Source organism: Pleurodeles waltl, chromosome 10 (genome assembly GCF_031143425.1).
Source record: "Pleurodeles waltl isolate 20211129_DDA chromosome 10, aPleWal1.hap1.20221129, whole genome shotgun sequence".
NCBI classification, from domain to species: domain Eukaryota; kingdom Metazoa; phylum Chordata; class Amphibia; order Caudata; family Salamandridae; genus Pleurodeles; species Pleurodeles waltl.
Genome location: NC_090449.1, coordinates 1,047,475,765 through 1,047,498,648, shown reverse-complemented (window position 1 = coordinate 1,047,498,648; position 22,884 = coordinate 1,047,475,765). Strand labels below are relative to the sequence as shown.

The 22,884-nt window shown below is 52.0% G+C and overlaps 1 protein-coding gene across 3 annotated transcripts in view; it reads left to right on the top strand.

Annotated features, from left to right (window-relative positions):
• UBE2E1 (ubiquitin conjugating enzyme E2 E1) overlaps positions 1-22,884 on the top strand; it is a 311,010-nt gene that overhangs the window by 127,379 nt on the left and 160,747 nt on the right. Inside the window, exon 1 of one of the 3 annotated variants that reach the window (XM_069212048.1) lies at positions 17,061-17,160. The exons of the other annotated variants lie outside the window; for them this stretch is intronic. The gene's annotated coding sequence lies outside the window, so the exon portion shown is untranslated. Of the gene's footprint in view, positions 1-17,060; positions 17,161-22,884 lie in introns of those variants that run through there. 3 annotated transcript variants of the gene reach the window in all.

Here is a 22,884-nt window from a genome sequence, read left to right as displayed (position 1 = left end):
GGCCCGGAGGAGCAGATCATGTGGCCTAGACAGAGTCGAGAATCGACTCAATTAGAAAGAAGTGTGATGGGTTGTCGTGTGTAGAATGGTGGGGCTGTCTGGCTCCAGTTCCCTGCGTGGAATGTGGAAATTTGGAGGGCGGTGTAATAACGGCCGTTGTTGCCAGGACGAGAGTGAAAGAGGAATAAAAGTAAAACACTCGTACCCGGCGTCCTCTTCCTTTCAGTGGCGACAAGCACGTGAAGCAATCCAGGCGGCGAGCGTCGGAAGGCACGCTTGCGGAAATTCCCATAACACGTATCCGGTGTGTGCAGCGAGCGTGAAGAGGCTCATTGTATTAGGGACGGAGGTGGAGGAAGACGCGAAGCAGGCCTCAAATGGAACTGTAGCTCTGTGAGTATGGTGAGCACAGCGAACATGGCATGACAAGGACCGTTCAGGGAGTTGTGCGAAAGGTGGAGGTGTGGAACCCAGACTGCGCATGTCTGGCAGCCATATTGAATAAAGAACTAATAGAAGGACATAGAGGAAGGACTACGGACCGGTTGGAAGTGGCGTATCGCACATGTCTGGTGGCCATATTGGCAGGTTGGGGAGAACTTTCAACAACGTGCCCAACCAACCATAGAAAGAAAGACAAACATGCAGTAAATCGAATGGAAAAAAAAATTAGGCACATACAAGGATATATTTGACCTTTGTTGGAATAGGAATACTGTAAAAGCTGAAGGTCTAGAGAGCCTGTAATTATAACAAATTGGAAAGCACAGTATTTGGAAGGTGAATCCGCAAAAGTTATGATGGAGAGGGTACTGGCACCTGCACCATTTTTACAGATGTCAGGAACACCTCCTGTTGATTGGCAAATGTGGAAAGAGACATTTGAGGCATACCTAGAGGCCATAGATGGCCATTTACTTCTAAAAAGAAAAAAACACTTTTAATATATAATTTAGGTACAGAAGGCAGCAATATATTAAAAACATTTCCCATGGAAGCAGTAAGTATCTTGACAGTAGGGGATGATGGCATTGAATCAACGACCGCAGTAGATGAATATCGATTGATAATTAGCACATTGGGCAAGAGATTCAACCCTAGGAAAAATATAGTTCTTGAGAGGCATAAATTCCTTCAGCACACCCAGATTCGGGGAGAGTCAACAGACGATTTTGTCGCAGGTCTACGGACACTTGCAACAAGTTGCAATTATAGAGAGTTTAGAGATTAGATAATTCACGATCAACTAATTGAGAGGACAAACTACAATAAGATATTAGAAAAACTATTAGCCACAGAAGACCCAGATTTAGAAACTGCTCTGAAGTTGGCTAGAAGTATAGAACATTCACAAATTTGCAGGACGGAAATCAATGAAAACGTCAAGTCTACAGAGAAAAGACAAATAAAAGTGAAACAATTTGCAAAAACAACCATGAGGAGTAATAAAGAAGATGGATATGGCGAACAAGACGTTTTAGTGTCCAGGAACAAAAATGAGAAAAGTGAACTGACATGCTACCGGACTGGAAGTAGATCTCATGTGGGAAATTCAAAAGCCTGTGTAGCCGTGAATCAATTATGTTTCAAGTGCGGGAAAAGAGACACAGGTGTGCAAGGCAAGCACTGGCACAAACAATACGGCGCAGACCGAATGATTGAAAAGAGTTACGTGGAGTCGGATGAAGATGAAAATGTTATTCTCATGCTCTCATCTGAGAGTTAGGAAGACAACGGGTCTGTGAAGATATCTTCCATGATGGCGACGCAGAAGAGAAGACCGCCATCTTGTGTGGTTTCTATGAACAATAATGTGAGGTTTCTAGCAGATTCAGGCTCCCCATTCACATTAATCAACGTGACAGATTTTAAGGACATTGACAATATGGTAGTGCATGAATCCCTCATAAAAAGTTTTGCTTACAGTGGAAAACGTATAGAAGTGGTTGGAAAATATGAAGCATATTTTAAATTTTAGGGGAAATATGCAGTACGGACTGTGTATTTTGTTAAGGAGGGTGCACATTTATTGGATTGGGATGAACAAGGGAAGTTAGGAATCATCCTGAACCCAAATAACCCTGATATGGTTTTGTCAAAAAGTAGTAGTATTTACCAGATGGGTACAGGGGTGATTAAGGATTGGATCAATGATTACCAAGAAGTATTTGCAGAGGAGTTAGTAAAGCTCAAAGGGTTCCAGCATTGCATAATACTGAAACAAGGTGCCAAGGCTGTGGCTAACAAGGTGCGCAAAGTACCATTAGCATTACATGCTGAGTTAAAGCATGAAAAAACTGTGTTCATTGGGCATAATTGAGCCTATTGAGGGGTCAGAATGGTTGGCTCCCATAGTTTTGGCAAGTAAAGGCAGAAAAATCCTTAAGACTCTGTGTGGATTTGAGAGACAAACGCCAATATTTAGGTTGATCGTCAATCACCACCAAACATCAATGAAATGTTGGCAACTTTGAAGGGAGTGACATTTTTCACCTCACTTGACGTATCCTCTGCATAGCATCAGGTAGAGTAGAGTAGGGATTCTAGACACTACACATCATTTGTGACTCCTGAAGGTGCATATAGATATATCCATATGCCGTTTGGATTGGCATCAGCGTCTGCAGTATTTCAGCATTTGATGAACAAGTTGTTTGATAACAAAAAAGGAGTTATGTATTTTCAAGATGATATCTTGATATTTGGTGAAACTGTTGAAGTGCACGATGAAAGAGTAAAGGGTGTGTTGGAAGTTATTAGATCAAGTGGGATGACTTTAAGGAGGGACAAATGCAGGTTTACGCAGGAAGGCGTAGATTATTTGGGACACCACGTATCAGAAAGGGGTGTGGAAACCAAGATGAAAATCCTGGATGCGATTCGTCTTGCACCTACACCTGCAGATAAAGATCAACTAGGGTCTTTTCTTGGCTTAGTAGAGTACTATGCGAGTTTGTGCACAATTTCTCAGACATGACAGCATGCTTACGTAACCTTCTAAAGAAAAATGTCAAGTTTACATGGGACAGGAAGTGTGACTAAAAATTCAAGTTAATCAAAAAGAGTATAGCTGATGCGCATCCCCTCAAGGCTTTTGATATTAATGACATATGTATTATTGCAACTGATGCAAGTAATCTAGGTCTTGGTGCTGTACTTATGCCAGTGTGGAACACTGCAAAGGAGGAAACTATTGCTTTTGCATCAAGAACCTCGAGGGGGTGGAATCTACATATTCTGCAATTGAAAAAGAATCCTTAGCCATGTGGTGGGGTGTAGAAGATTTTTGAAATTTCCTGTGGGGAAGGAATTAACTTTAAGAACAGACCATAAGCCTTTGGTAGATCTTTTTACCACAAAGAGAGGGAGTAGGGCCACTCCCCGCATTGCAAAGTGGCAATATAGACTACAGGAATTCAACTACAAACTAGAGTATACGCCGGATGTGAAGAATCGGGTGGCCGATTGTCTGACGAGATTACCTTTGTCACAGTGTGAAGATGAATCGGGAATGGTAGACAAATTAGAAATGGTGTGCGTGGTGAGTTCTGTTGGTGAAGTCTCTAAGGGAGCATTGACAGAGCAGGAGTGTGTAAATGCATATTTGAATGATGAAGTGTTGGAGGAAGTTAAGAACTTCATCATGAGCAGATGGCCCGGTGCGAAAAACACCCCAGAATCATTAATTCCCTTCAAAAGGGTTGAAGAGGAGTTATCCATTGTCGGAAATATTATGCACAGAGGTAGTCTGTTGATAGTCCCTGACAGTTTACGGAAGAAAGTGTTAGAGTTGGCACACAAGGGACATCTTGGGATTCGTCCTATGAAGCGTAGAGTGAGAGAGGATTTCTGGTGGCCTGGAGTGGATAGAGCAATTGAACACTGTGTGCGCTACTGTTGCATGTGTGTGTTGAGTGATAAATCTCAGGTGATGTATCCTTTCCCATGAACCTGATTGAGGTTAAAAATGTGCAATGGTCTAAGTTGGCGTTTGATATCTAAGGACCATTTGGGGTAATAGGAAGTACACCAAAGTATCCCCTGGTAATGGTGGACTACATGACCAAATGGCCTGAAGTGAAATTTATGGATCACGTGAACACTGATTCCGTTAATAAGTTTTTTAAGGAAGTGTTCCTGAGGGAAGGCTTCCCAGAAGAGATTGTAACTGATAACGGGACACAATTAGTTTTAATAGAGATGGCAGATTTCTTTGTTGGCTTGGGAATAAAGCATATTCTAACATCCCTTTATCATCCTCATAGCAACGGGTTGGTGGAGAGGTTGAAACGCATCATAAAAGACAATTTGCAGCTGGCACTTGTCAGTGGGCTACAGTGGAAAGAAGCTGTGGAAGACTTACTGTGGTGGATTAGGGCAACACCCCATATTAGCACAGGGATATCCCTATTCACATTACTAAGAGGTAGAGTAGCTGGTTCAAAGTTAAATAAGGAATGGATGGCTAGGAAGAATGTTGATTTGAATAAGTTGGGAAGTGTGGTGAATGTGGAATCTGTGGTGCAGGAGAAATACAAAATGAAGGAGAAACAACACAAGGGTCTGGTTGTTCAAAATTGAGATTGGGTGAGAATTAATCAACCGGGTTTTGTGCGAAAGGGTTTGTCTAGGTTTTCTTCTCCTGCAAAGGTGAGAAAGGTTCTAGATCATGTCGTTGTGTTAGATAATGGGAAGAAATGGAACAAATCTTTTCTTTCCATTGTACCGGGATCTAAAAAGGACTGTCATCAGAAGGACGGGTGTAGAAACATGAGAATGTTACATGGATAGTAGGATGGACAGGAGAGTGTCAGGAAGGGTGAAGTCATGTCCTATGAGATTCAAAGATTACAGTGTGTATTAATGGGTATGAGTCAATCACATGTGTAACTGTGTATATATGTTGGTTTAAGCTATTTTTGTTGTTCACAGTTTTCAGTCTATTATAGTGAAGGAAGGGGGGTGTGATGGGTTGTCGTGTAGAATGGTGGGGCTGTCTGGTTCCAATTCCCTACGTGGAATGTGGAACCTTGGGTGGCGGTGTAATAACTGCAGTTGTTGCCGGGACGAGAGTTGAAGAGGAATAAAAGTAAAACACTCCTACCCTGTGTCGTCTTCCTTTCAAAGTGGTCCAAATGCTACCTTAACAAGAGAAAGAAGCGGCATAGACCCTGCCAACTGAAAGGACCTATGGTCGGATTTCGATCTTGGCGGTTGGAATAGACCTTCACAAACGTGAAGGGTATTCTGTCTGCCATATTACGATCTCTATATGATATAATGTAATTGTGAAACGGCGGACGGGATGTCCGTCACATTTGTGACTGAGTAACCCCGTCCTGGATCGAAATCGGGACCGAAATGTCCAGAAGCATTGGAATAATGGGCCCAGAAGGAGCCTATTGAATGTGGTGCAGGGTTCAGGGTAAAGTGGCCCAAATGCTACTCTTGGAAGCTGAAAAAGCAGAAGAAATACAACTAATAGAAAAGGATGAAGACCTTGATTACAAGTGCTGAGTAATTGTATACAAAGATTCCAGGCATACGGAATTTCTGATACCAGCTGAAATCTCTGTACACAATTCCTGCAATTACAAGTTATAGTCCGCGGAATGAGCAATAACTTTGCAGACCAAGAATTACTTGACATAATTCTGAATAGAATTCCCTCTTATTTGGGATTTAAGTGGGATATTTACTATCTGCTGTAAGCAGCTACTACATGTCTGCAGGAACCTTAGGTGGGTGGTGAGGAGGATGTGGGTAGGAAGGGAAAATGTCGCCTGGTTGGGGAGAGCATTACTTGGTCTGACCATTGCCTTTCGACGGGGTCGGCTAGGGGCTAGAGTCTGGTATCAGGCCATACTGCAGCATATTCCCAAAAGTAATTTTGCTTGTAAATTGTATTTATATAGTGGTTACTACCACTATGCTAAGAAAAGGAATGAGCAGCCAATGCTGCGCTAAGAAGGAAGAAGAGACCTGATGCTATGTTAAGAAGAGGAAGAAGCAGCCTGATACGCTAAGAAGAGGAAGAAGTGGCCTCATGATACGCTAAGAAGAGGAAGAAGCAGCCTAATGTTACACTAAGAAGAGGAAGAAGCAGCCTGATGCTACACTAAGAAAAGGAAGAAGCAGCATGATGATACGCTAACAAGAGGAAGAAGTGGCCTCATAATACGGCAAGAAGAGGAAGAAGCAGCCTCATGATACGCTAACAAGAGGAAGAAGCAGCCTGATGCTACACTAAGAAGAGGAAGAAGAGGCCTGATGCTATATTAAGAAGAGGAAGAAGCAGCCTAATGCGACGCTAAGAAGAGAAAGAAGCAGCCTCATGATACGCTAAGAAGCAGCCTCATGATACGCCAAGAAGAGTAAGAAGTGGCCTGATGCTACGCTAAGAGAGGAAGAAGCAGCCTGATGCTACATTAAGAAGAGGAAGAAGCAGCCTCATAATACGCTAAGAGGAAGAAGCAGCCTCATGATACGCTAAGAAGAGGAAGAAGAGGCCCAGACATGTACAAGAGATATAAGTAGATCGAGTGGACAAGGATGTCCCAGGCCCAAACCCTCTCTTCTGAAGAGGAAGAAGCGACCCTGAATGTACAGGCCCAGGAGGCTTGCGGGGAAGAAGCAACCAAGCCATGAGGAAGAAGTGATCTAGATACAACCGACTGAAGTGGGAGAAATGGCCAAGAAGCCGTCCAGATATGAGTAATGTATAGGCCCAGGAGCTTCCCAGACAAGAAGCAGGGCCTGGTCGTGGCCCAGAAATCACCAGTGGAATAGCCAAGTGCAGGGCACCAGCACAGTCACTGCCTGGAAGAGACTTTAGGAACAAAAGGGCTAAAGGTACAATATCCTGAAGATGTGACCTCACTTCCTCTGGCGTCGAGGGAGGAGGACTGTGCCCGAGGCAGTGCCCAGAGATGGACTAGAAACCACAATGCTTTGAACAGGAAAACAGAACAAACTGGGGGCTGGTTGAAACATTTCGCCGAAGTCGAAATCCTCAAAGTTCGGAAAGTTTTCGCTCCCAACCACGATTTAGGGCGAAATTACGCGTCTTTTGTGGCACGTTTCCCGAAAAACAAAATCGCCCACCCGTGCTTTAGGGAGTCGTGGTTGCTCGGTGGGGGGGGGCGTGTACACCAGCTTGCCAACGTGGGGGCCTGCCCCGTATTAAATGGTGAGGGTGAAAAAATCTGTGTGGGGGGGGGGGGGGGGGGTGGTCGATGACTTGGTAGGGGTGGGGCGAAGGGGTGTTACCGTCCACCCCTGCCCTGGCAGCTATGACAGAAGAGGGTGGAAGACTGTCAGCCTGGGGTTTGTGGGGGGCGCTGGACTTCTTGGTGAGAAGCAGAGGGTAAACACTGCATCTGCACTGAGGAAGGAGTGGGGGAGGGGTGCTTTCTATCCTGTACCCGAGGGACGGAGAGGGGTGGGAGTACTGCAGCTATAAGGACAGAGAGGGTGGGAAGGTGTACCCTGTACCCGAAAGGTAGCGCAGGGTGCGAAAAAGAGCTACAGATTGTATCTGATGAACAGAGGTGTGAGAAAGCTGTAGTCTGCATCACAGAGACCAGTCGGAGAGCTGTAGCGTGCATCAGAGGGACAGAGAAGGGAGAGAGCTGTAGTCTGCATCACAGAGGCCTGTGGGGGAGCTGTAGCGTGCATCAGAGGGACAGAGGAGGGAGAGAGCTGTAGTCTGCATCAGAAAGAGATCAGTGGGGGAGCTGTGGCGTGCATCAGAGGGACAGAGGAGGGAGAGAGCTGTAGTCTGCATCACAGAGACCTGTGGGGGAGCTGTAGCATGCATCAGAGGGACAGAGGAGGGAGAGAGCTGTAGTCTGCATCACAGAGACCAGTCGGAGAGCTGTAGCGTGCATCAGAGGGACAGAGGAGGGAGAGAGCTGTAGTCTGCATCACAGAGACCACACTCCCACCCACATCGCCGGACACACTCTTGACCCCCTCTTCACCTCAAGCAACCACATCTCTTTCAGCCACACCTCCGAACTCCACTGGTCCGACCATCACTGCGTCCACTTCTCTTATACGAAAATCACCGAACACCACCGCAACCCTCGACCTCCTCACCGCCGCTGGGGAAAAATCACCCAAGACCAACTAACCAGCACCCTCGTCAAAGACCCTCCACCCGGCTCAACCGACCCAAGCACTGCCGCCATCAACCTCCATCAATGGATCCTCGACTGCGCCAACACCTTAGCCCCACTCAAGAAACCCACCGGCAACCAAGGAAAGAAACAACCAGCCTGGTTCACAGACGAACTGACCGCCTCCAAAAGCCTCTGCCAGAAGCTCAAGAAGAAGTGGATCTTAGAGCGCACACCCGACAACCTCGCCTCCCTCAAAAACGCCAACCGTGAACACCACCAACGGATCCGAGTCGCCAAGCGCGCCCACTTCACTGAACGCATCAACAACAACGCCCACGACTGCAAAGAACTCTTCGGCATCGTGTATGAACTCTCAAACCCCAACGCCAACTCCAACGACATCCCACCCTCCCAGAAACTCTGCAACGACCTCTCCACCTTCTTCCACCAGAAAATCACAACCATCCACGACAGCTTCAACGCCACTCCGCCGCCAGACCCCACCCCTGACATCTCCACAGACGCCTGCCGCCTCACCGCCTGGACCCACGTGGACGACACCGAAACAATAACAACCATGAACACCATCCACTCAGGCTCCCCCACGGACCCATGCCCTCATCACGTGTTCAACAAAGCGAACGCCATCATCGCCCCCAAACTCCGCGAGATCATCAACCTCTCCTTCGACTCCGCCACCTTCCCAGACAGCTGGAAACACGCAGAAATCCAACCCCTCCTCAAGAAACCCAAGGCTGACCCCAACGACCTCAAAAACTTCCGACCGATCTCTCTCCTCCCTTTTCCAGCAAAAGTCATCGAGAAGATCGTCAACACACAGCTCGCCCACTTCCTCGAAGACAACTCCATCCTAGACCCCTCTCAATCCGGTTTCAGACGAAACCACAGCACCGAGACTGCTCTCCTCGCCGCCACAGATGACATCAGAACCCAAATGGACAACGGCGAAACCTCGGCCCTCATCCTCCTCGACCTATCAGCCGCTTTTGACACAGTCTGCCACCGCACCCTACTGACCCGCCTCCATGGAGCCGGCATCCAGGATAAAGCCCTCAACTGGATCTCATCCTTCCTCACCGACAGAACCCAGAGAGTCAGACTCTCCTCTTTCCGCTCCAAAGCCACCAACCTCATCTGCGGCGTCCCCCAAGGATCCTCCCTCAGCCCTACGTTGTTCAACGTCTACATGACCCCCCTCGCCAAACTGGCCCGCCAACATCACCTCAGCATCATCTCCTACGCCGACGACACCCAGCTCGTCCTCTCCCTGACCAAAGACCCACTCACCGCCAAAACCAACCTCCACGAGGGACTAAAAGCCATCGCCGAGTGGATGAACGACAGCCGCCTGAAGCTCAACTCCGACAAGACGGAAGTCCTCATCCTCGGGCGCACCCCTTCGGCCTGGAACGACTCCTGGTGGCCCACCGGTTTCGGACCCCCACCCACCCCAGCCAGCCACGCAAGAAACCTCGGCTTCATCCTGGACTCAGCCCTCACCATGTCCAAACAGGTCAGCGCCGTCTCCTCTTCCTGCTTCAACACCCTTCGAATGCTCCGCAGAATTTTCAAGTGGATCCCAACAGGAACCAGAAAGACGGTGACCCAAGCCCTCGTCAGTAGCAGACTTGACTACGCCAACGCACTCTACACAGGCATCCCAACAAAAGACATCAAACGACTCCAGCGTATCCAAAATGCATCCGCCCGCCTGATCCTTGACATACCCCGCCGATGTCACATCTCCCCTCACCTGAAGGACCTCCACTGGCTCCCCGTGGACAAGAGGATCACCTTTAAACTCCTCACCCACGCTCACAAGGCTCTACACAACACCGGACCTACCTACCTCAACTCCAGACTCAACTTTTACGCCCCCACTCGTCAACTCCGCTCTGCCAATCTCGCCCTCGCCATCGTCCCCAGGATCCAGCGCAAGACCGCCGGCGGCAAATCCTTCTCCTTCCTCGCCGCCAAGACCTGGAACTCTCTCCCCACCTCACTGCGCCAGACCCAGGACCTCCTCGCCTTCAGGAGACTCCTCAAGACCTGGCTCTTCGACCGCTAACAGCTCACCCCCCCCCCCCCCCCCCCCCCCACCAGCACCTCGAAACCCTGACGGGTACATAGTGCGCTTTACAAATGTTATGATTGATTGATTGATTGATTGATTGGGGGAGCTGTAGCGTGCATCAGAGGGACAGAGGAGGGAGAGAGCTGTAGTCTGCATCACAGAGGCCTGTGGGGGAGCTGTAGCGTGCATCAGAGGGACAGAGGAGGGAGAGAGCTGTAGTCTGCATCAGAAAGAGATCAGTGGGGGAGCTGTGGCGTGCATCAGAGGGACAGAGGAGGGAGAGAGCTGTAGGCTGCATGAGAAAGAGACCAGTGGGGGAGCTGTGGCGTGCATCAGAGGGACAGAGGAGGGAGAGAGCTGTATTCTGCATCACAAAGAGACCAGTGGGGGAGCTGTGGTGTGCATCAGTGGGACAGGGGTGTTAAAGAGCTGTGGATTGCACCAGGGAGACACGAATGAGAGCGCTGTAGCCTGTATCAGAAGGACAGACGTAGGAGGTGTAGCCTGTATCAGAGGGGCAGAGGAGTGAGAGAGCTGTAGTTTGCACCAGAGGGGCAGAGGAGCGTCGGAGCCGTAGCCTGATCCAGAGGGACAGAGGAGGGAGAGAGCTGTAGCCTGACTCAGAGGGACAGAGGAGGGAGAGAGCTGTAGCCTGACTCAGAGGGACAGAGGAGGGAGAGAGCTGTAGTCTGCATCAGAAAGAGATCAGTGGGGGAGCTGTGGCGTGCATCAGAGGGACAGAGGAGGGAGAGAGCTGTAGTCTGCATCACAGAGACCTGTGGGGGAGCTGTAGCCTGACTCAGAGGGACAGAGGAGGGAGAGAGCTGTAGCCTGACTCAGAGGGACAGAGGTGTGGGGGTGCTGGAGCCTGTATCAGAGGGACGTAGGAACGGGAGAGCTGTAGCCTGCATCAGAGGGAGAGAGGAGTGGGAGAGCTGTAGCCTGAATCAGAGGGACAGAGGTGTGTGAGAGCTGTAGATGGCATTTGATTGACAGTGGAGGGAGAGAGCTGTAGCCTGGCTCGGAGGGACAGAGGAGGGAGAGAGCTGTAGCCTGGCTCAGAGGGACACAGGAGCTGGAGAGCTGTAGCCTACATCAGAGGGACAGAGGTGTTAGAGAGCTGTAGGTTGTACCAGAGGGACAGAGGAGTGGGAGAGCTGCAGTTTAGTACTTTTTAATTTACCTGGTGGACAGTGGGGTGAGAGAGCCGACGCTTTACATGTAGGACAGGCGTGCGGGCGACTTGTAGACTTTACATGAGGGACGGGGCGGACAAGCTGCAGTCTATTGCTGACGTTTGTAACTGGGAGATGGAGGACAGAGTGTGGGAGATAGACAGCTGTACCTTTGGGACAGAGTCCGAGGGTGTGAGATATACAGATGTGTACTTATGGCAGAGGGGTGGGAGATATACAGATGTGTACTTGTGACAGGCAGAGGGGTGGGAGATATACAGATGTGTACTTGTGACCGAGTCAGAGGGTGTCAGATATACAGATGTGTACTTGTGACAGAGGCAGAGGGGTGGGAGATGTACAGCTGTACCCTTGGGGCAGAGTCTCGGTTGGTGGGAGATATACTACTGTACCCTTGGGGCAGAGGGGTGGGAGATACACAGTTGTACCCGTGGGACAGAGAGTGGGAGAGCTGTAGCCGGTATCCATGGGACAGAGTGGGAGAGCTGTAGCCTGTATCTGTGGGACAGAGGGTGGGAAAGCTGTAGCCTGTATCCATGGGGCAGAGTGGAAGAGCTGTAGCCTGTATCTGAGGGACGGAGAGTGGGAGAGCTGTAGCCTGGATCAATGGGACAGAGGGTGTGAGAGCTGTAGCCAGTGTCCGTGGGACAGAGGGGTGGGAGAGCTGTAGCCTGTATCTGTGGGAGTGCTGTAGCCTGGATCCAGGGGAAGAGAGAGTGGGAGAGCTGTAGCCTGTATCTGTGGGAGTGCTGTAGCCTGGATCCACGGGACAGACAGTGGGAGAGCTGGAGCCAGTATCTGTGGAACAGAGAGTGGGAGAGCTTTAGCCTGGATCCAGGGGACAGAGAGTGGGAGAGCTGTAGCCTGTATCCATGGGACACAGTGGGAGAGCTGTAGCCTGTATCCATGGGACACAGGGGTGTGAGAGCTGTCACCTGTATCCATGGGAGAGAGGGTGTGAGAGCTGTAGCCTGTATCCATGGGACAGATAGTGTGAGAGCTGTAGCCTGGATCCATGGCACAGAGTGGGAGAGCTGTAGCCTGTATCTGTGGGACAGAGAGTGGGAGAGCTGTAGCCATGGGACAGAGAGTGGGAGAGCTGTAGCCTGTGTCCACGGGACAGAGGCTGGGAGAGCTGTAGCCTGTATCCATGGGAGAGGGTTGAGAGCCGTAGCCTCTTATCCATGGGACTCGGATGGGAGAGCTGTGGCCTCTGTCCATGGGGCAGAGGGCCTGGAGAGCTGTCGGTAGGGCGAACAGACGTCCTGGACAGGGTGGGAGAGCTGTAGCCTGGATCCATGGGACAGAGAGTGGGAGAGCTGTAGCCTGTATCCGTGGGAGAGAGGGTTGAGAGCCGTAGCCTCTTATCCATGGGACTCGGATGGGAGAGCTGTGGCCTGTGTCCATGGGAGAGGGTTGAGAGCCCTACCCTCTTAACCATGGGACTCGGATGGGAGAGCTGTGGCCTCTGTCCATGGGGCAGAGGGCCTGGAGAGCTGTCGGTAGGGCGACCAGACGTCCTGTACAGGGTGGGAGAGCTGTAGCCTGGATCCATGGGACAGAGAGTGGGAGAGCTGTAGCCTGTATCCGTGGGAAGGTAGTGTGAGACCTGTAGCCTGTACCCATGGGACACAGTCTGAGAGCTGTAGCCTATATCCATGAGACAGTGGGTTTGAGGGCTGTAGCCTGTATCCATGGGACAGAGAGTGAGAGCGCTGTAGCCTGTATCCGTGGGACAGAAGGTGAGAGCGCTGTAGCCTGTATCTATGGGCAGAGGGTGTGAGAGCTGTAGGCTGTATCCATGGGACACATAGTGGGAGAGCTGTAGTCTGTATCCATGGGATAGAGGATGTGAGAGCTGTAGCCTGTATTCATGGGATAGAGGGTGAGAGAGCTGTAGCCTGTGTCCATGGGCAGAGGGTGGGAGAGCTGTAGCCTATATCCATGGAACACATAGTGGGAGAGCTGAAGCCTGTATCCATGGGACAGAGGGTGTGAGAGCTGTAGCCTGTATCCCTGGGACACAGTGGGAGAGCTGTAGGCCGTATCCATGGGACACAGTGTGAGAGCTGTAGCCTGTATCCATGGGACAGAGGGTGTGAGAGCTGTAGGCTGTATCCATGGGACACAGTGTGAGAGCTGTAGCCTGTATCCATGGGACAGAGGGTGTGAGCTGTAGCCCGTATCCATGGGACAGAGGTGTGTGAGCTGTAGTCTGTATCCAAGGGACAGGGGGTGTGAGAGATGTACCCTGTATCCATGGGACAGAAGGTGGGAGAGCTGTAGGCTGTATCCATGGGACACAGTGTGAGGGCTGTAGGCTGTATCCATGGGACACAGTGTGAGAGCTGTAGCCGGTATCCATGGGACACAGTGTGAGAGCTGTAGCCGGTATCCATGGGACACAGTATGAGAGCTGTAGCCTGTATCCATGAGATAGAGGGTGGGAGAGCTGTAGCCTGTATCCATGGGATAGAGGGTGGGAGAGCTGTAGCCTGTATCCATGGATAGAGGGTGGGAGAGCTGTAGCCTGTATCCATGGGACAGAGGGTGTGAGAGCTGTAGGCTGTGTCCATGGGACAGCGGGTGAGGGAGCTGTAGCCTGTATCCATGGGACACAGTGTGAGAGCTGTAGCCTGTATCCATGGGACACAGTGTGAGAGCTGTAGCCGGTATCCATGGGACACAGTATGAGAGCTGTAGCCTGTATCCATGGGTTAGAGGGTGTGAGAGCTGTAGGCTGTGTCCATGGGACAGCGGGTGAGAGAGCTGTAGCCTGGATCCATGGGACACAGTGTGAGAGCTGTAGCCTGTATCCATGGGACAGAGGGTGTGAGAGCTGTAGGCTGTATCCATGGGACAGATGTGTGAGAGCTGTAGCCTGTATCCATGGGACAGAGGATGTGAGAGCTGTAGCCTGTATCCATGGGACAGGGGGTGTGGGAGCTGTAGCCTGTATCCATGTGACACATAGTGGGAGAGCTGAAGCCTGTATCCATGGGACACATAGTGGGAGAGCTGAAGCCTGTATCCATGGGACAGAGGGTGTGAGAGCTGTAGGCTGTATCACTGGGACACAGTGGGAGAGCTGTAGGCTGTATCCATGGGACAGAGGGTGTGAGAGCTGTAGACTGTATCCATGGGACAGAGGGTGTGAGAGCTGTAGGCTGTATCACTGGGACACAGTGGGAGAGCTGTAGGCTGTATCCATGGGACAGAGGGTGTGAGAGTTGTAGCCTATATCCATGGAACACATAGTGGGATAGCTGAAGCCTGTATCCCTGGGACAGAGGGTGGGAGAGCTGTAGCCTGTATCCCTGGGACACAGTGGGAGAGCTGTAGGCCGTATCCATGGGACACAGTGTGAGAGCTGTAGGCCGTATCCATGGGACAGTGTGAGAGCTGTAGGCCGTATCCATGGGACAGAGGGTGTGAGAGCTGTAGCCCGTATCCATGGGACAGAGGGTGTGAGAGCTGTACCCTGTATCCATGGGACCGAAGGTGAGAGAGCTGTAGGCTGTATCCATGGGACACAGTGTGAGAGCTGTAGCCGGTATCCATGGGACACAGTATGAGAGCTGTAGCCTGTATCCATGGGATAGAGGGTGAGAGAGCTGTAGCCTGTATCCATGGATAGAGGGTGGGAGAGCTGTAGCCTGTATCCATGGATAGAGGGTGGGAGAGCTGTAGCCTGTATCCATGAATAGAGGGTGGGAGAGCTGTAGCCTGTATCCATGGGACAGAGGGTGTAAGCTGTAGGCTGTGTCCATAGGACAGCGGGTGAGAGATCTGTAGCCTGTATCCATGGGACACAGTGTGAGAGCTGTAGCCTGGATCCATGGGACACAGTGTGAGAGCTGTAGCCTGGATCCATGGGACACAGTGTGAGAGCTGTAGCCTGTATCCATGGGACAGAGGGTGTGAGGGCTGTAGGCTGTATCCATGGGACAGATGTGTGAGAGCTGTAGCCTGTATCCATGGGACAGAGGATGTGAGAGCTGTAGCCTGTATCCATGGGACAGGGGTGTGAGAGCTGTAGCCTGTATCCATCGGACACATAGTGGGAGAGCTGAAGCCTGTATCCATGGGACACATAGTGGGAGAGCTGAAGCCTGTATCCATGGGACAGAGGGTGTGAGAGCTGTAGCCTGTATCCATGGGACAGGGGGTGTGAGAGCTGTAGGCTGTATTCATGGGACAGAGGGTGTGAGAGCTGTAGCCTGTATCCATGGGACAGAGGGTGTGAGAGCTGTAGGCTGTATCCATGGGACAGAGGGTGTGAGAGCTGTAGCCTGTATCCATGGGACAGGGGGTGTGAGAGCTGTAGGCTGTATCCATGGGACAGAGGGTGTGAGAGCTGTAGCCCGTATCCATGGGACAGAGGGTGTGAGAGCTGTAGCCTGTATCCATGGGACAGAGGGTGTGAGCTGTAGCCCGTATCCATGGGACAGAGGGTGTGAGAGATGTACCCTGTATCCATGGGACACAGTGTGAGAGCTGTAGCCTGTATCCATGGGACAGGGGGTGTGAGAGCTGTAGGCTGTATCCCTGGGACAGAGGATGAGAGAGCTGTAGGCTGTGTCCATGTGACAGCGGGGGAGAGAGCTGTAGCCTGGATGTGAGAGCTGTAGCCTGGATCCCTGGGTCAGAGGAGAGGGGCAGCGTCACCCCATCCCCTGGGACAGAGAGGCGGGGGAGAGGCAGTCAGTTTGTAACTTGGAAGAGGGGTGAGGGGGCTGAGAGTGGTGACAGCCTTGATCCTCACCTGTGGGACAGAGGGATGGGGGAGATGCAGCCTGTATCCATGGGAGACATAGTGGGAGAGCTGAAGCCTGTATCCATGGGACAGAGGGTGTGAGAGCTGTAGCCTGTATCCATGGGACAGGGGGTGTGAGAGCTGTAGGCTGTATTCATGGGACAGAGGGTGTGAGAGCTGTAGCCTGTATCCATGGGACAGGGGGTGTGAGAGCTGTAGGCTGTATCCATGGGACAGAGGGTGTGAGAGCTGTAGCCTGTATCCATGGGACAGGGGGTGTGAGAGCTGTAGGCTGTATCCCTGGGACAGCGGGGGAGAGAGCTGTAGGCTGTGTCCATGTGACAGCGGGGGAGAGAGCTGTAGCCTGGATGTGAGAGCTGTAGCCTGGATCCCTGGGTCAGAGGAGAGGGGCAGCGTCACCCCATCCCCTGGGACAGAGAGGCGGGGGAGTCAGTCAGTTTGTAACTTGGAAGAGGGGTGAGGGGGCTGAGAGTGGTGACAGCCTTGATCCTCACCTGTGGGACAGAGGGATGGGAGAGATGCAGCCTTCACCTGGGAGGCCAAGGAGGGGAGAACAGAGGCCTTTACCAGGGAGGCGGAAGGGGGGGGGGGGGGGCAGGCAGAAGCCTTTACACAGGGAGGGGTCTCTCGCAGGAGGATGGGGGAGCAGCAGCCTGTGCGGGGGGGGCACACTGCCATCCACGATGCAGCCCGTGGAGGGGTGGGGGCTGGCACAGGAGATGGCAGGGGTAGAGTGATGGGCACAGCATAGAGCTGGGGGCTGGAAGATGAAACCTGCCTCCAGAGAGGACAGTGAGGGCGCGGAGCTGTGCGGGAGGGAGGGGGCTAGAGGGGAGGCGGGGAGAGGAGGGCAGTGAGGGGGAGGGAGGAGAGCTGCAGGGGAGGGGGAGGAGAGCCGCAGCAGCACTTCCGCTTCTCCCCGCCGGAGAGAGACACGAGTCCAGGCCCAGCACCGAGACACAAAGAGAGGTGAGGCTCCCCCCGGGGGAGCGGGGCAGGGCTGAGCCCCCCCAGGGGTGGTGGGGGAACTGCTCGGAGGCGATGGGGGGCTCTACTGAAACCACCAAGGGAGGGGGGCGGGCCATCCGAAAAGGGGAGCTTGCAGAGAGGGGGGACGGGGTGCTCTGCACCCCAACACAAGGGGAACTAATCTATTCGTAGGAATCGGGGTCTGGGGCCGCCCCTCTCGGGGGTGGGGGGCACGGCGTGTAACGGCGAAAATGGAAACCTGGACATGTCTCTCCTTCCCCGGTAAAAGGGGGTGGACGCGCCCCCCCTTACTGATGGGTGGGGGGTAACGCCACTGGGTAGAGCAGGGATGGAAACAGATTGGGGGGGAGGGAAGCCTAGTTGGGATGGCGAGAGAAAATGTCTCTGTGAGCGAGGGTGGCAGTGTTGACACACATTGCCCATCCTTCAGGATGCCACCACAGCCGCCCCCTTGTACAGGAAGCGCCCCCCTCCCCTTCCATAGCTAGAAGAGCCCCTCTTTACAGCCAGCAGATTCCCCTTACTCCCAAAAGAGACCCTCTTACACCAAGCAACCGTCTCCTGTAGCCAGCAGAGTTCCCACCTAGAGCCAGACCCCCCCTGAGCAAGTAGCCCCACCTCATGCCAGCAGAGACCCCATATCTACAATCAGCGGCCATCCCTTGCACAAGCAACGCGCCGTTAAGACAGCAGCCCCCTTTGCAACCAGAAGACCGTGTATATCAGACCCCCCCCCTTACACCAGCAGAGCTTTTCTATACATCAGACCCCCCCTTACACCAGCAGAGCTTTTCCATACATCAGACCCCCTCTTACACCAGCAGAGCTTTTCTATACATCAGCCCCCCCCTTACACCAGCAGAGCTTTTCTATACATCAGACCCCCCCTTACACCAGCAGAGATTTTCCATACATCAGACCCCCTCTTACACCAGCAGAGCTTTTCTATACATCAGCCCCCCCCTTACACCAGCAGAGCTTTTCTATACATCAGCCCCCCCCTTACACCAGCAGAGATTTTCCATACATCAGACCCCCTCTTACACCAGCAGAGCTTTTCTATACATCAGCCCCCCCCTTACACCAGCAGAGCTTTTCTATACATCAGCCCCCCCCTTACACCAGCAGAGCTTTTCCATACATCAGACCCCCTCTTACACCAGCAGAGCTTTTCTATACATCAGCCCCCCCCCTTACACCAGCAGAGCTTTTCCATACATCAGACCCCCCTTACACCAGCAGTGCTTTTCTGTATATCCCCCCATATACCCAGCAGAGCTTTCCTATATATCAGACCCCCACCCCTTTGCACCATCAGATGTTCCGTTTACAGAAGAGCGGTCCTTGCAGCCGGGAGACCCCCTTATTAAACCAAAGCAGAGCCCCGCAGCGCCCCTTAACACCCTGCACAGATTATCATCTCTTTACAGCGCCTCTCTTAAAACACGGTCTACTCCCAGGAGTGCTTCCCAAACGACAATAGCACCAGTGAACGTGTCGGGCCTCTTTAGTGCTAGCAGCCCCCCAATAGTCATCAGAGCACCCCTAACGGCCAAGAGAGCTCTCAAGCATTGCAGCAACCACGCTCCTTCACACCCATGCACATCTGTAGCGCCTCCCTGACACAGAGGCGTCTCTTCTTCATGGGCACAGGGCTGACGGGCCACCCCCACAAGACAAATAGGACCCCCCCTCCCCACCCGCTGAGATCGCTGGGTGACCTGAAGCTCACGGGTTCGAGTCCCGGCAATGTCGCTTACTCACTTGTTCTTGACAGCTGTTTTTAACATCTCTTTCGTTCTTTGCGATTAGGCGCTATACAAGAATGTAACCATTATAAGTAATAGCGCCTCTGCGCTTCTGGCTAGTTATTGGAAATCTAGGTTGGCTGGGAAGCCTGGCTGTGGTGCCAGCACGGACTCCTCATTCTTAGCAGTGTATTCTAGGTATTCACAACTGGTCCGGCACCCCGAGTTCTTCTAGGAGGCGCTGCCAGAACGATGTAACTGTGCGAATTTGCCTCCTGGGGAGGTCGTGCACGTAGAAACCCCTGGGAGGGCAGTTTACAGTACTAGACAAATGCACGTGCCGAGGCCACTGGTGCATTGACCAGTCACCCATCCAGGGTAGAAAAACGGGGGGGACAGTACTGTTCCATTTCCCACAGGTATAGCGTTTAAACCGTGTGTGGGCACCCAGGCGCTAGGTTGGGTAGCTCGTTGAGTCTGAAAGACCTCCTGGGGGTCACGTGGTGTCTTGTTTACAGACGCTAGTGGAGGAGGGGCAATGGAAAAAGCAGAAATGACAATGGGAACCAGAGGCGCCGCTCTGATGTTTCTAAAATGCTCAGTATTTCAAGTTAAACAATGCTTTCTTTTCTTCCAGCTGACAGAGCACCCCCCCCCCCCAGATGAGCTTGAGGCTTAACAATTCTTTATTGGGGTGCCTACCTTAAAGTTGTTTGTATGCCTGGAATTCTGCTCCAACAATCAATTGGGAATAAGGCAGCCGCGTGGGGACCAGACACGGTTTGTGCTGGTGCAGAGCAGGTGGTGGGCACATCCCCGTCGGTCCTCGCTGGTGGGCACAGCCCCGTCGGTCCTCGCTGGTGGGCACAGCCCCGTCGGTCCTTGCTGAAGGTGCTCGCTGGTGGGGTACGGTCTGTGCTTGCTAGCACTACGCACCATGGTCAGTGCTTGCTGGTGCAGAGCAAACCTGCTTGCTAGCTTAGTTAGCTAGTCCTGACCTAGGGTGGCTATTGCTGACCTAGCACAGTTACTGCTGGCCTGGGGTGACTATTGCTGAGGTAGCACAGTTATTGCTGGCCTGGGGTGGTTATTGCTGATGTAGCACAGTTATTGCTGGCCTGGGGTGGTTATTGCTGATGTAGCACAGTTATTGCTGGCCTGGTTATGGCTGACGTAGCACAGTTAATGCTGGCCTGGTGTGGTTATGGCTGACGTAGCACAATTAATGCTGGCCTAGGGTGGTTATTGCTGACGTAGCACAGTTACTGCTGGCTTAGGGTGGCTATTGCTGAGGTAGCACAGTTATTGCTGGCCTGGGGTGGTTATTGCTGATGTAGCACAGTTATTGCTGGCCTGGGGTGGTTATTGCTGATGTAGCACAGTTATTGCTGGCCTGGGGTGGTTATTGCTGATGTAGCACAGTTATTGCTGGGGTGGTTATGGCTGATGTAGCACAGTTATTGCTGGCCTGGTTATGGCTGTCGTAGCACAGTTAATGCTGGCCTGGTGTGGTTATTGCTGACGTAGCACAGTTACTGCTGGCCTAGGGTGGATATTGCTGACGTAGCACAGTTACTGCTGGCTTAGGGTGGCTATTGCTGACGTAGCACAGATATTTCTGGCCTGGGGTGGTTATTGCTGACGTAGCACAGTTAATGCTGGCTTAGGGTGGTTATGGCTAACGTAACACAGTTATTGCTGGCCTAGTGTGGCTATTGCTGAGGTAGCACAGTTATTGCTGGCCTGGGGTGGTTATTGCTGACGTAGCACAGTTATTGCTGGCCTGGGGTGGTTATTGCTGACGTAGCACAGTTATTGCTGGCCTGGGGTGGTTATTGCTGACGTAGCACAGTTATTGCTGACGTAGCACAGTTATTGCTTGCCTGGGGTGGTTATTGCTGACATAGAACAGTTAATACTGGTCTGGGGTGGATATTGCTGGCCTAGGCTGGTTCTGGCTAATGTAGCTCAGCTTCCATCACTGCAGTCATAGGATGGGGTTGTCCAGCACCTGTCCCTGGTCACTACCTGCTCTGGAGACCTCATGTTTCAGTGTCCATCACTGCAGACATAGGATAGTTCTGAGCAGCGCCTGTCCCTGGCCCCTATCTGCTCAGGTGACTTTCAGAATGATGATTCAGCTCAGCTTCCATCAGTGCAGTCCTAAGATGGTTCTGAGCAGCACCTGTCCCTAGCCCCTACCTGCTCAGGTGACCTCATGCTTCAGCTTCCATCAGTGCTTCCTAGGATGGTTCTGACCAGCGCCTGTTCCTGGTCACTACCTGGCCAGGTGACCTTAAGAATGATGCTTCATCGTCCATCACTGCAGTCATAGGGTGGTTCTCACCAGCACCTACCCCTGACCACTACCTGCTCAGGTGACCTCATGCTTTAGCTTCCATCACTGCAGTCATAGGATGTCTCTGTCCAGCACCTGTCCCTGGCTACTACCTGCTCAGGTGACCTTCAGAATGATGCTTCAGCTTCCATCGCTGTAGTCATTGGGTAGTTCTGACCAGCACCTGTCCCTGGCTACTACCTGCTCAGGTGACCTCTTGCTTCTGCTTCCATCACTGCTGTCATAGGATGGTTCTGACCAGCACCTTTCCCTGACCACTACCTGCTCAGGTGACCTCATGCTTCAGCGTCCATCACTGCGGTCATAGGATGGTTCTGACCAGCACCTGTCCCTGGCCACTACCTGCTCAGGTGACCTTCAGAATGATGCTGCCCTCATGCTTTAGCGTCCATCCCTGCAGTCAGCAAGTCATTGATTAGCTGCACATTGGGCTCCATTGAGACTCGTGCCAGTTCTCCAAGGCATGAATGTCCTTACCACATGCCTTTTGTGTCTAAAGCACATCCTTAAGGTCTGTTCCATCGCCCCATTGCTCAAAGAATCCAGTGGTCTCTCAACATCCTCTGGAAAGAGTGCGCTCCCCAGAAATCTGTGATTTTTCTTAAACCTTCTCATGTTCTTCACCACAAGCCTTCTCCAGCCAGGAGCACGGTGCCTGCTATGATCTCAGCTGCACGAGCGACTGATCCTGGCAGCATCTGATGGGTTGTCCTGATGTTTGTTTCTTCATGGGCCTTCAGGGTCAGGCAAGCTTCCAAGGCCAGGCCAAGAATGGTCCAATGCTGTCAGCTGTGCTTTCCCCTTTCTCCTCCCAGTTCAACCCTCGTTCTCACCCTGGTCTCCTGATTTCCTCCAGTCCTACAGGTTTACGACCAGTTTGCATCAAGCCACTGATAGGTGTGTCCACTCATCTGACCACCAGGTTTATATTCTCGTCTTCAAGACTCGGCTAGTTCTTTATTCGGGGAAAGCGGAAGTTTTGATAACTTTGTTCGGCGTGATCCACTGCAGCCCATCGGGTTGGTCACCTGCCCCGCCACTTTGAGGGATAAAATACCTCTCTCTGCTTTAGACCGATCCCACACGTTACACCTGTTCAGCATTTTATTTTGTCCCCAGTGTGTTATGAAAAGTCTTGTCCGTCCTTCCACAGAAACTAACTCCCCACCTCTCGTCAATTTTCCTTGCGCCTGGACTCTGGCCCCTTGCATAGGTCGTCGGTACGTAATTGTGATTGCAATTGTATCTAAATAGCGCTTAGGAGCCCTGGCGAGGCACTGATGTGCTATCCCTCGGCTTGAAGTAATTCAGATCTCACAGCGCAGCCCTTGGGGCTCTGGCAGATGGGAGCCCTTTACACCCACCCTTTAGGGAACTCATTAGTGCATTCTGTTTAAACCCCTTTGCTTTACTCATCGGCGATCTGCAGACATGCCCCTCCGTGCCTCTTGGACATTAATTCTAGAGAGCACCTTTGTGCCACCTGCCCTCTTGGCACGGGATGATTTAAACATTCAGAAATTCCTTCTAAGCGCTCCAAAGGCCAAGGCAGCGCCCTGCCTTGCTGCTGCCGCACCAGCCTTGTAGAATTCGCTA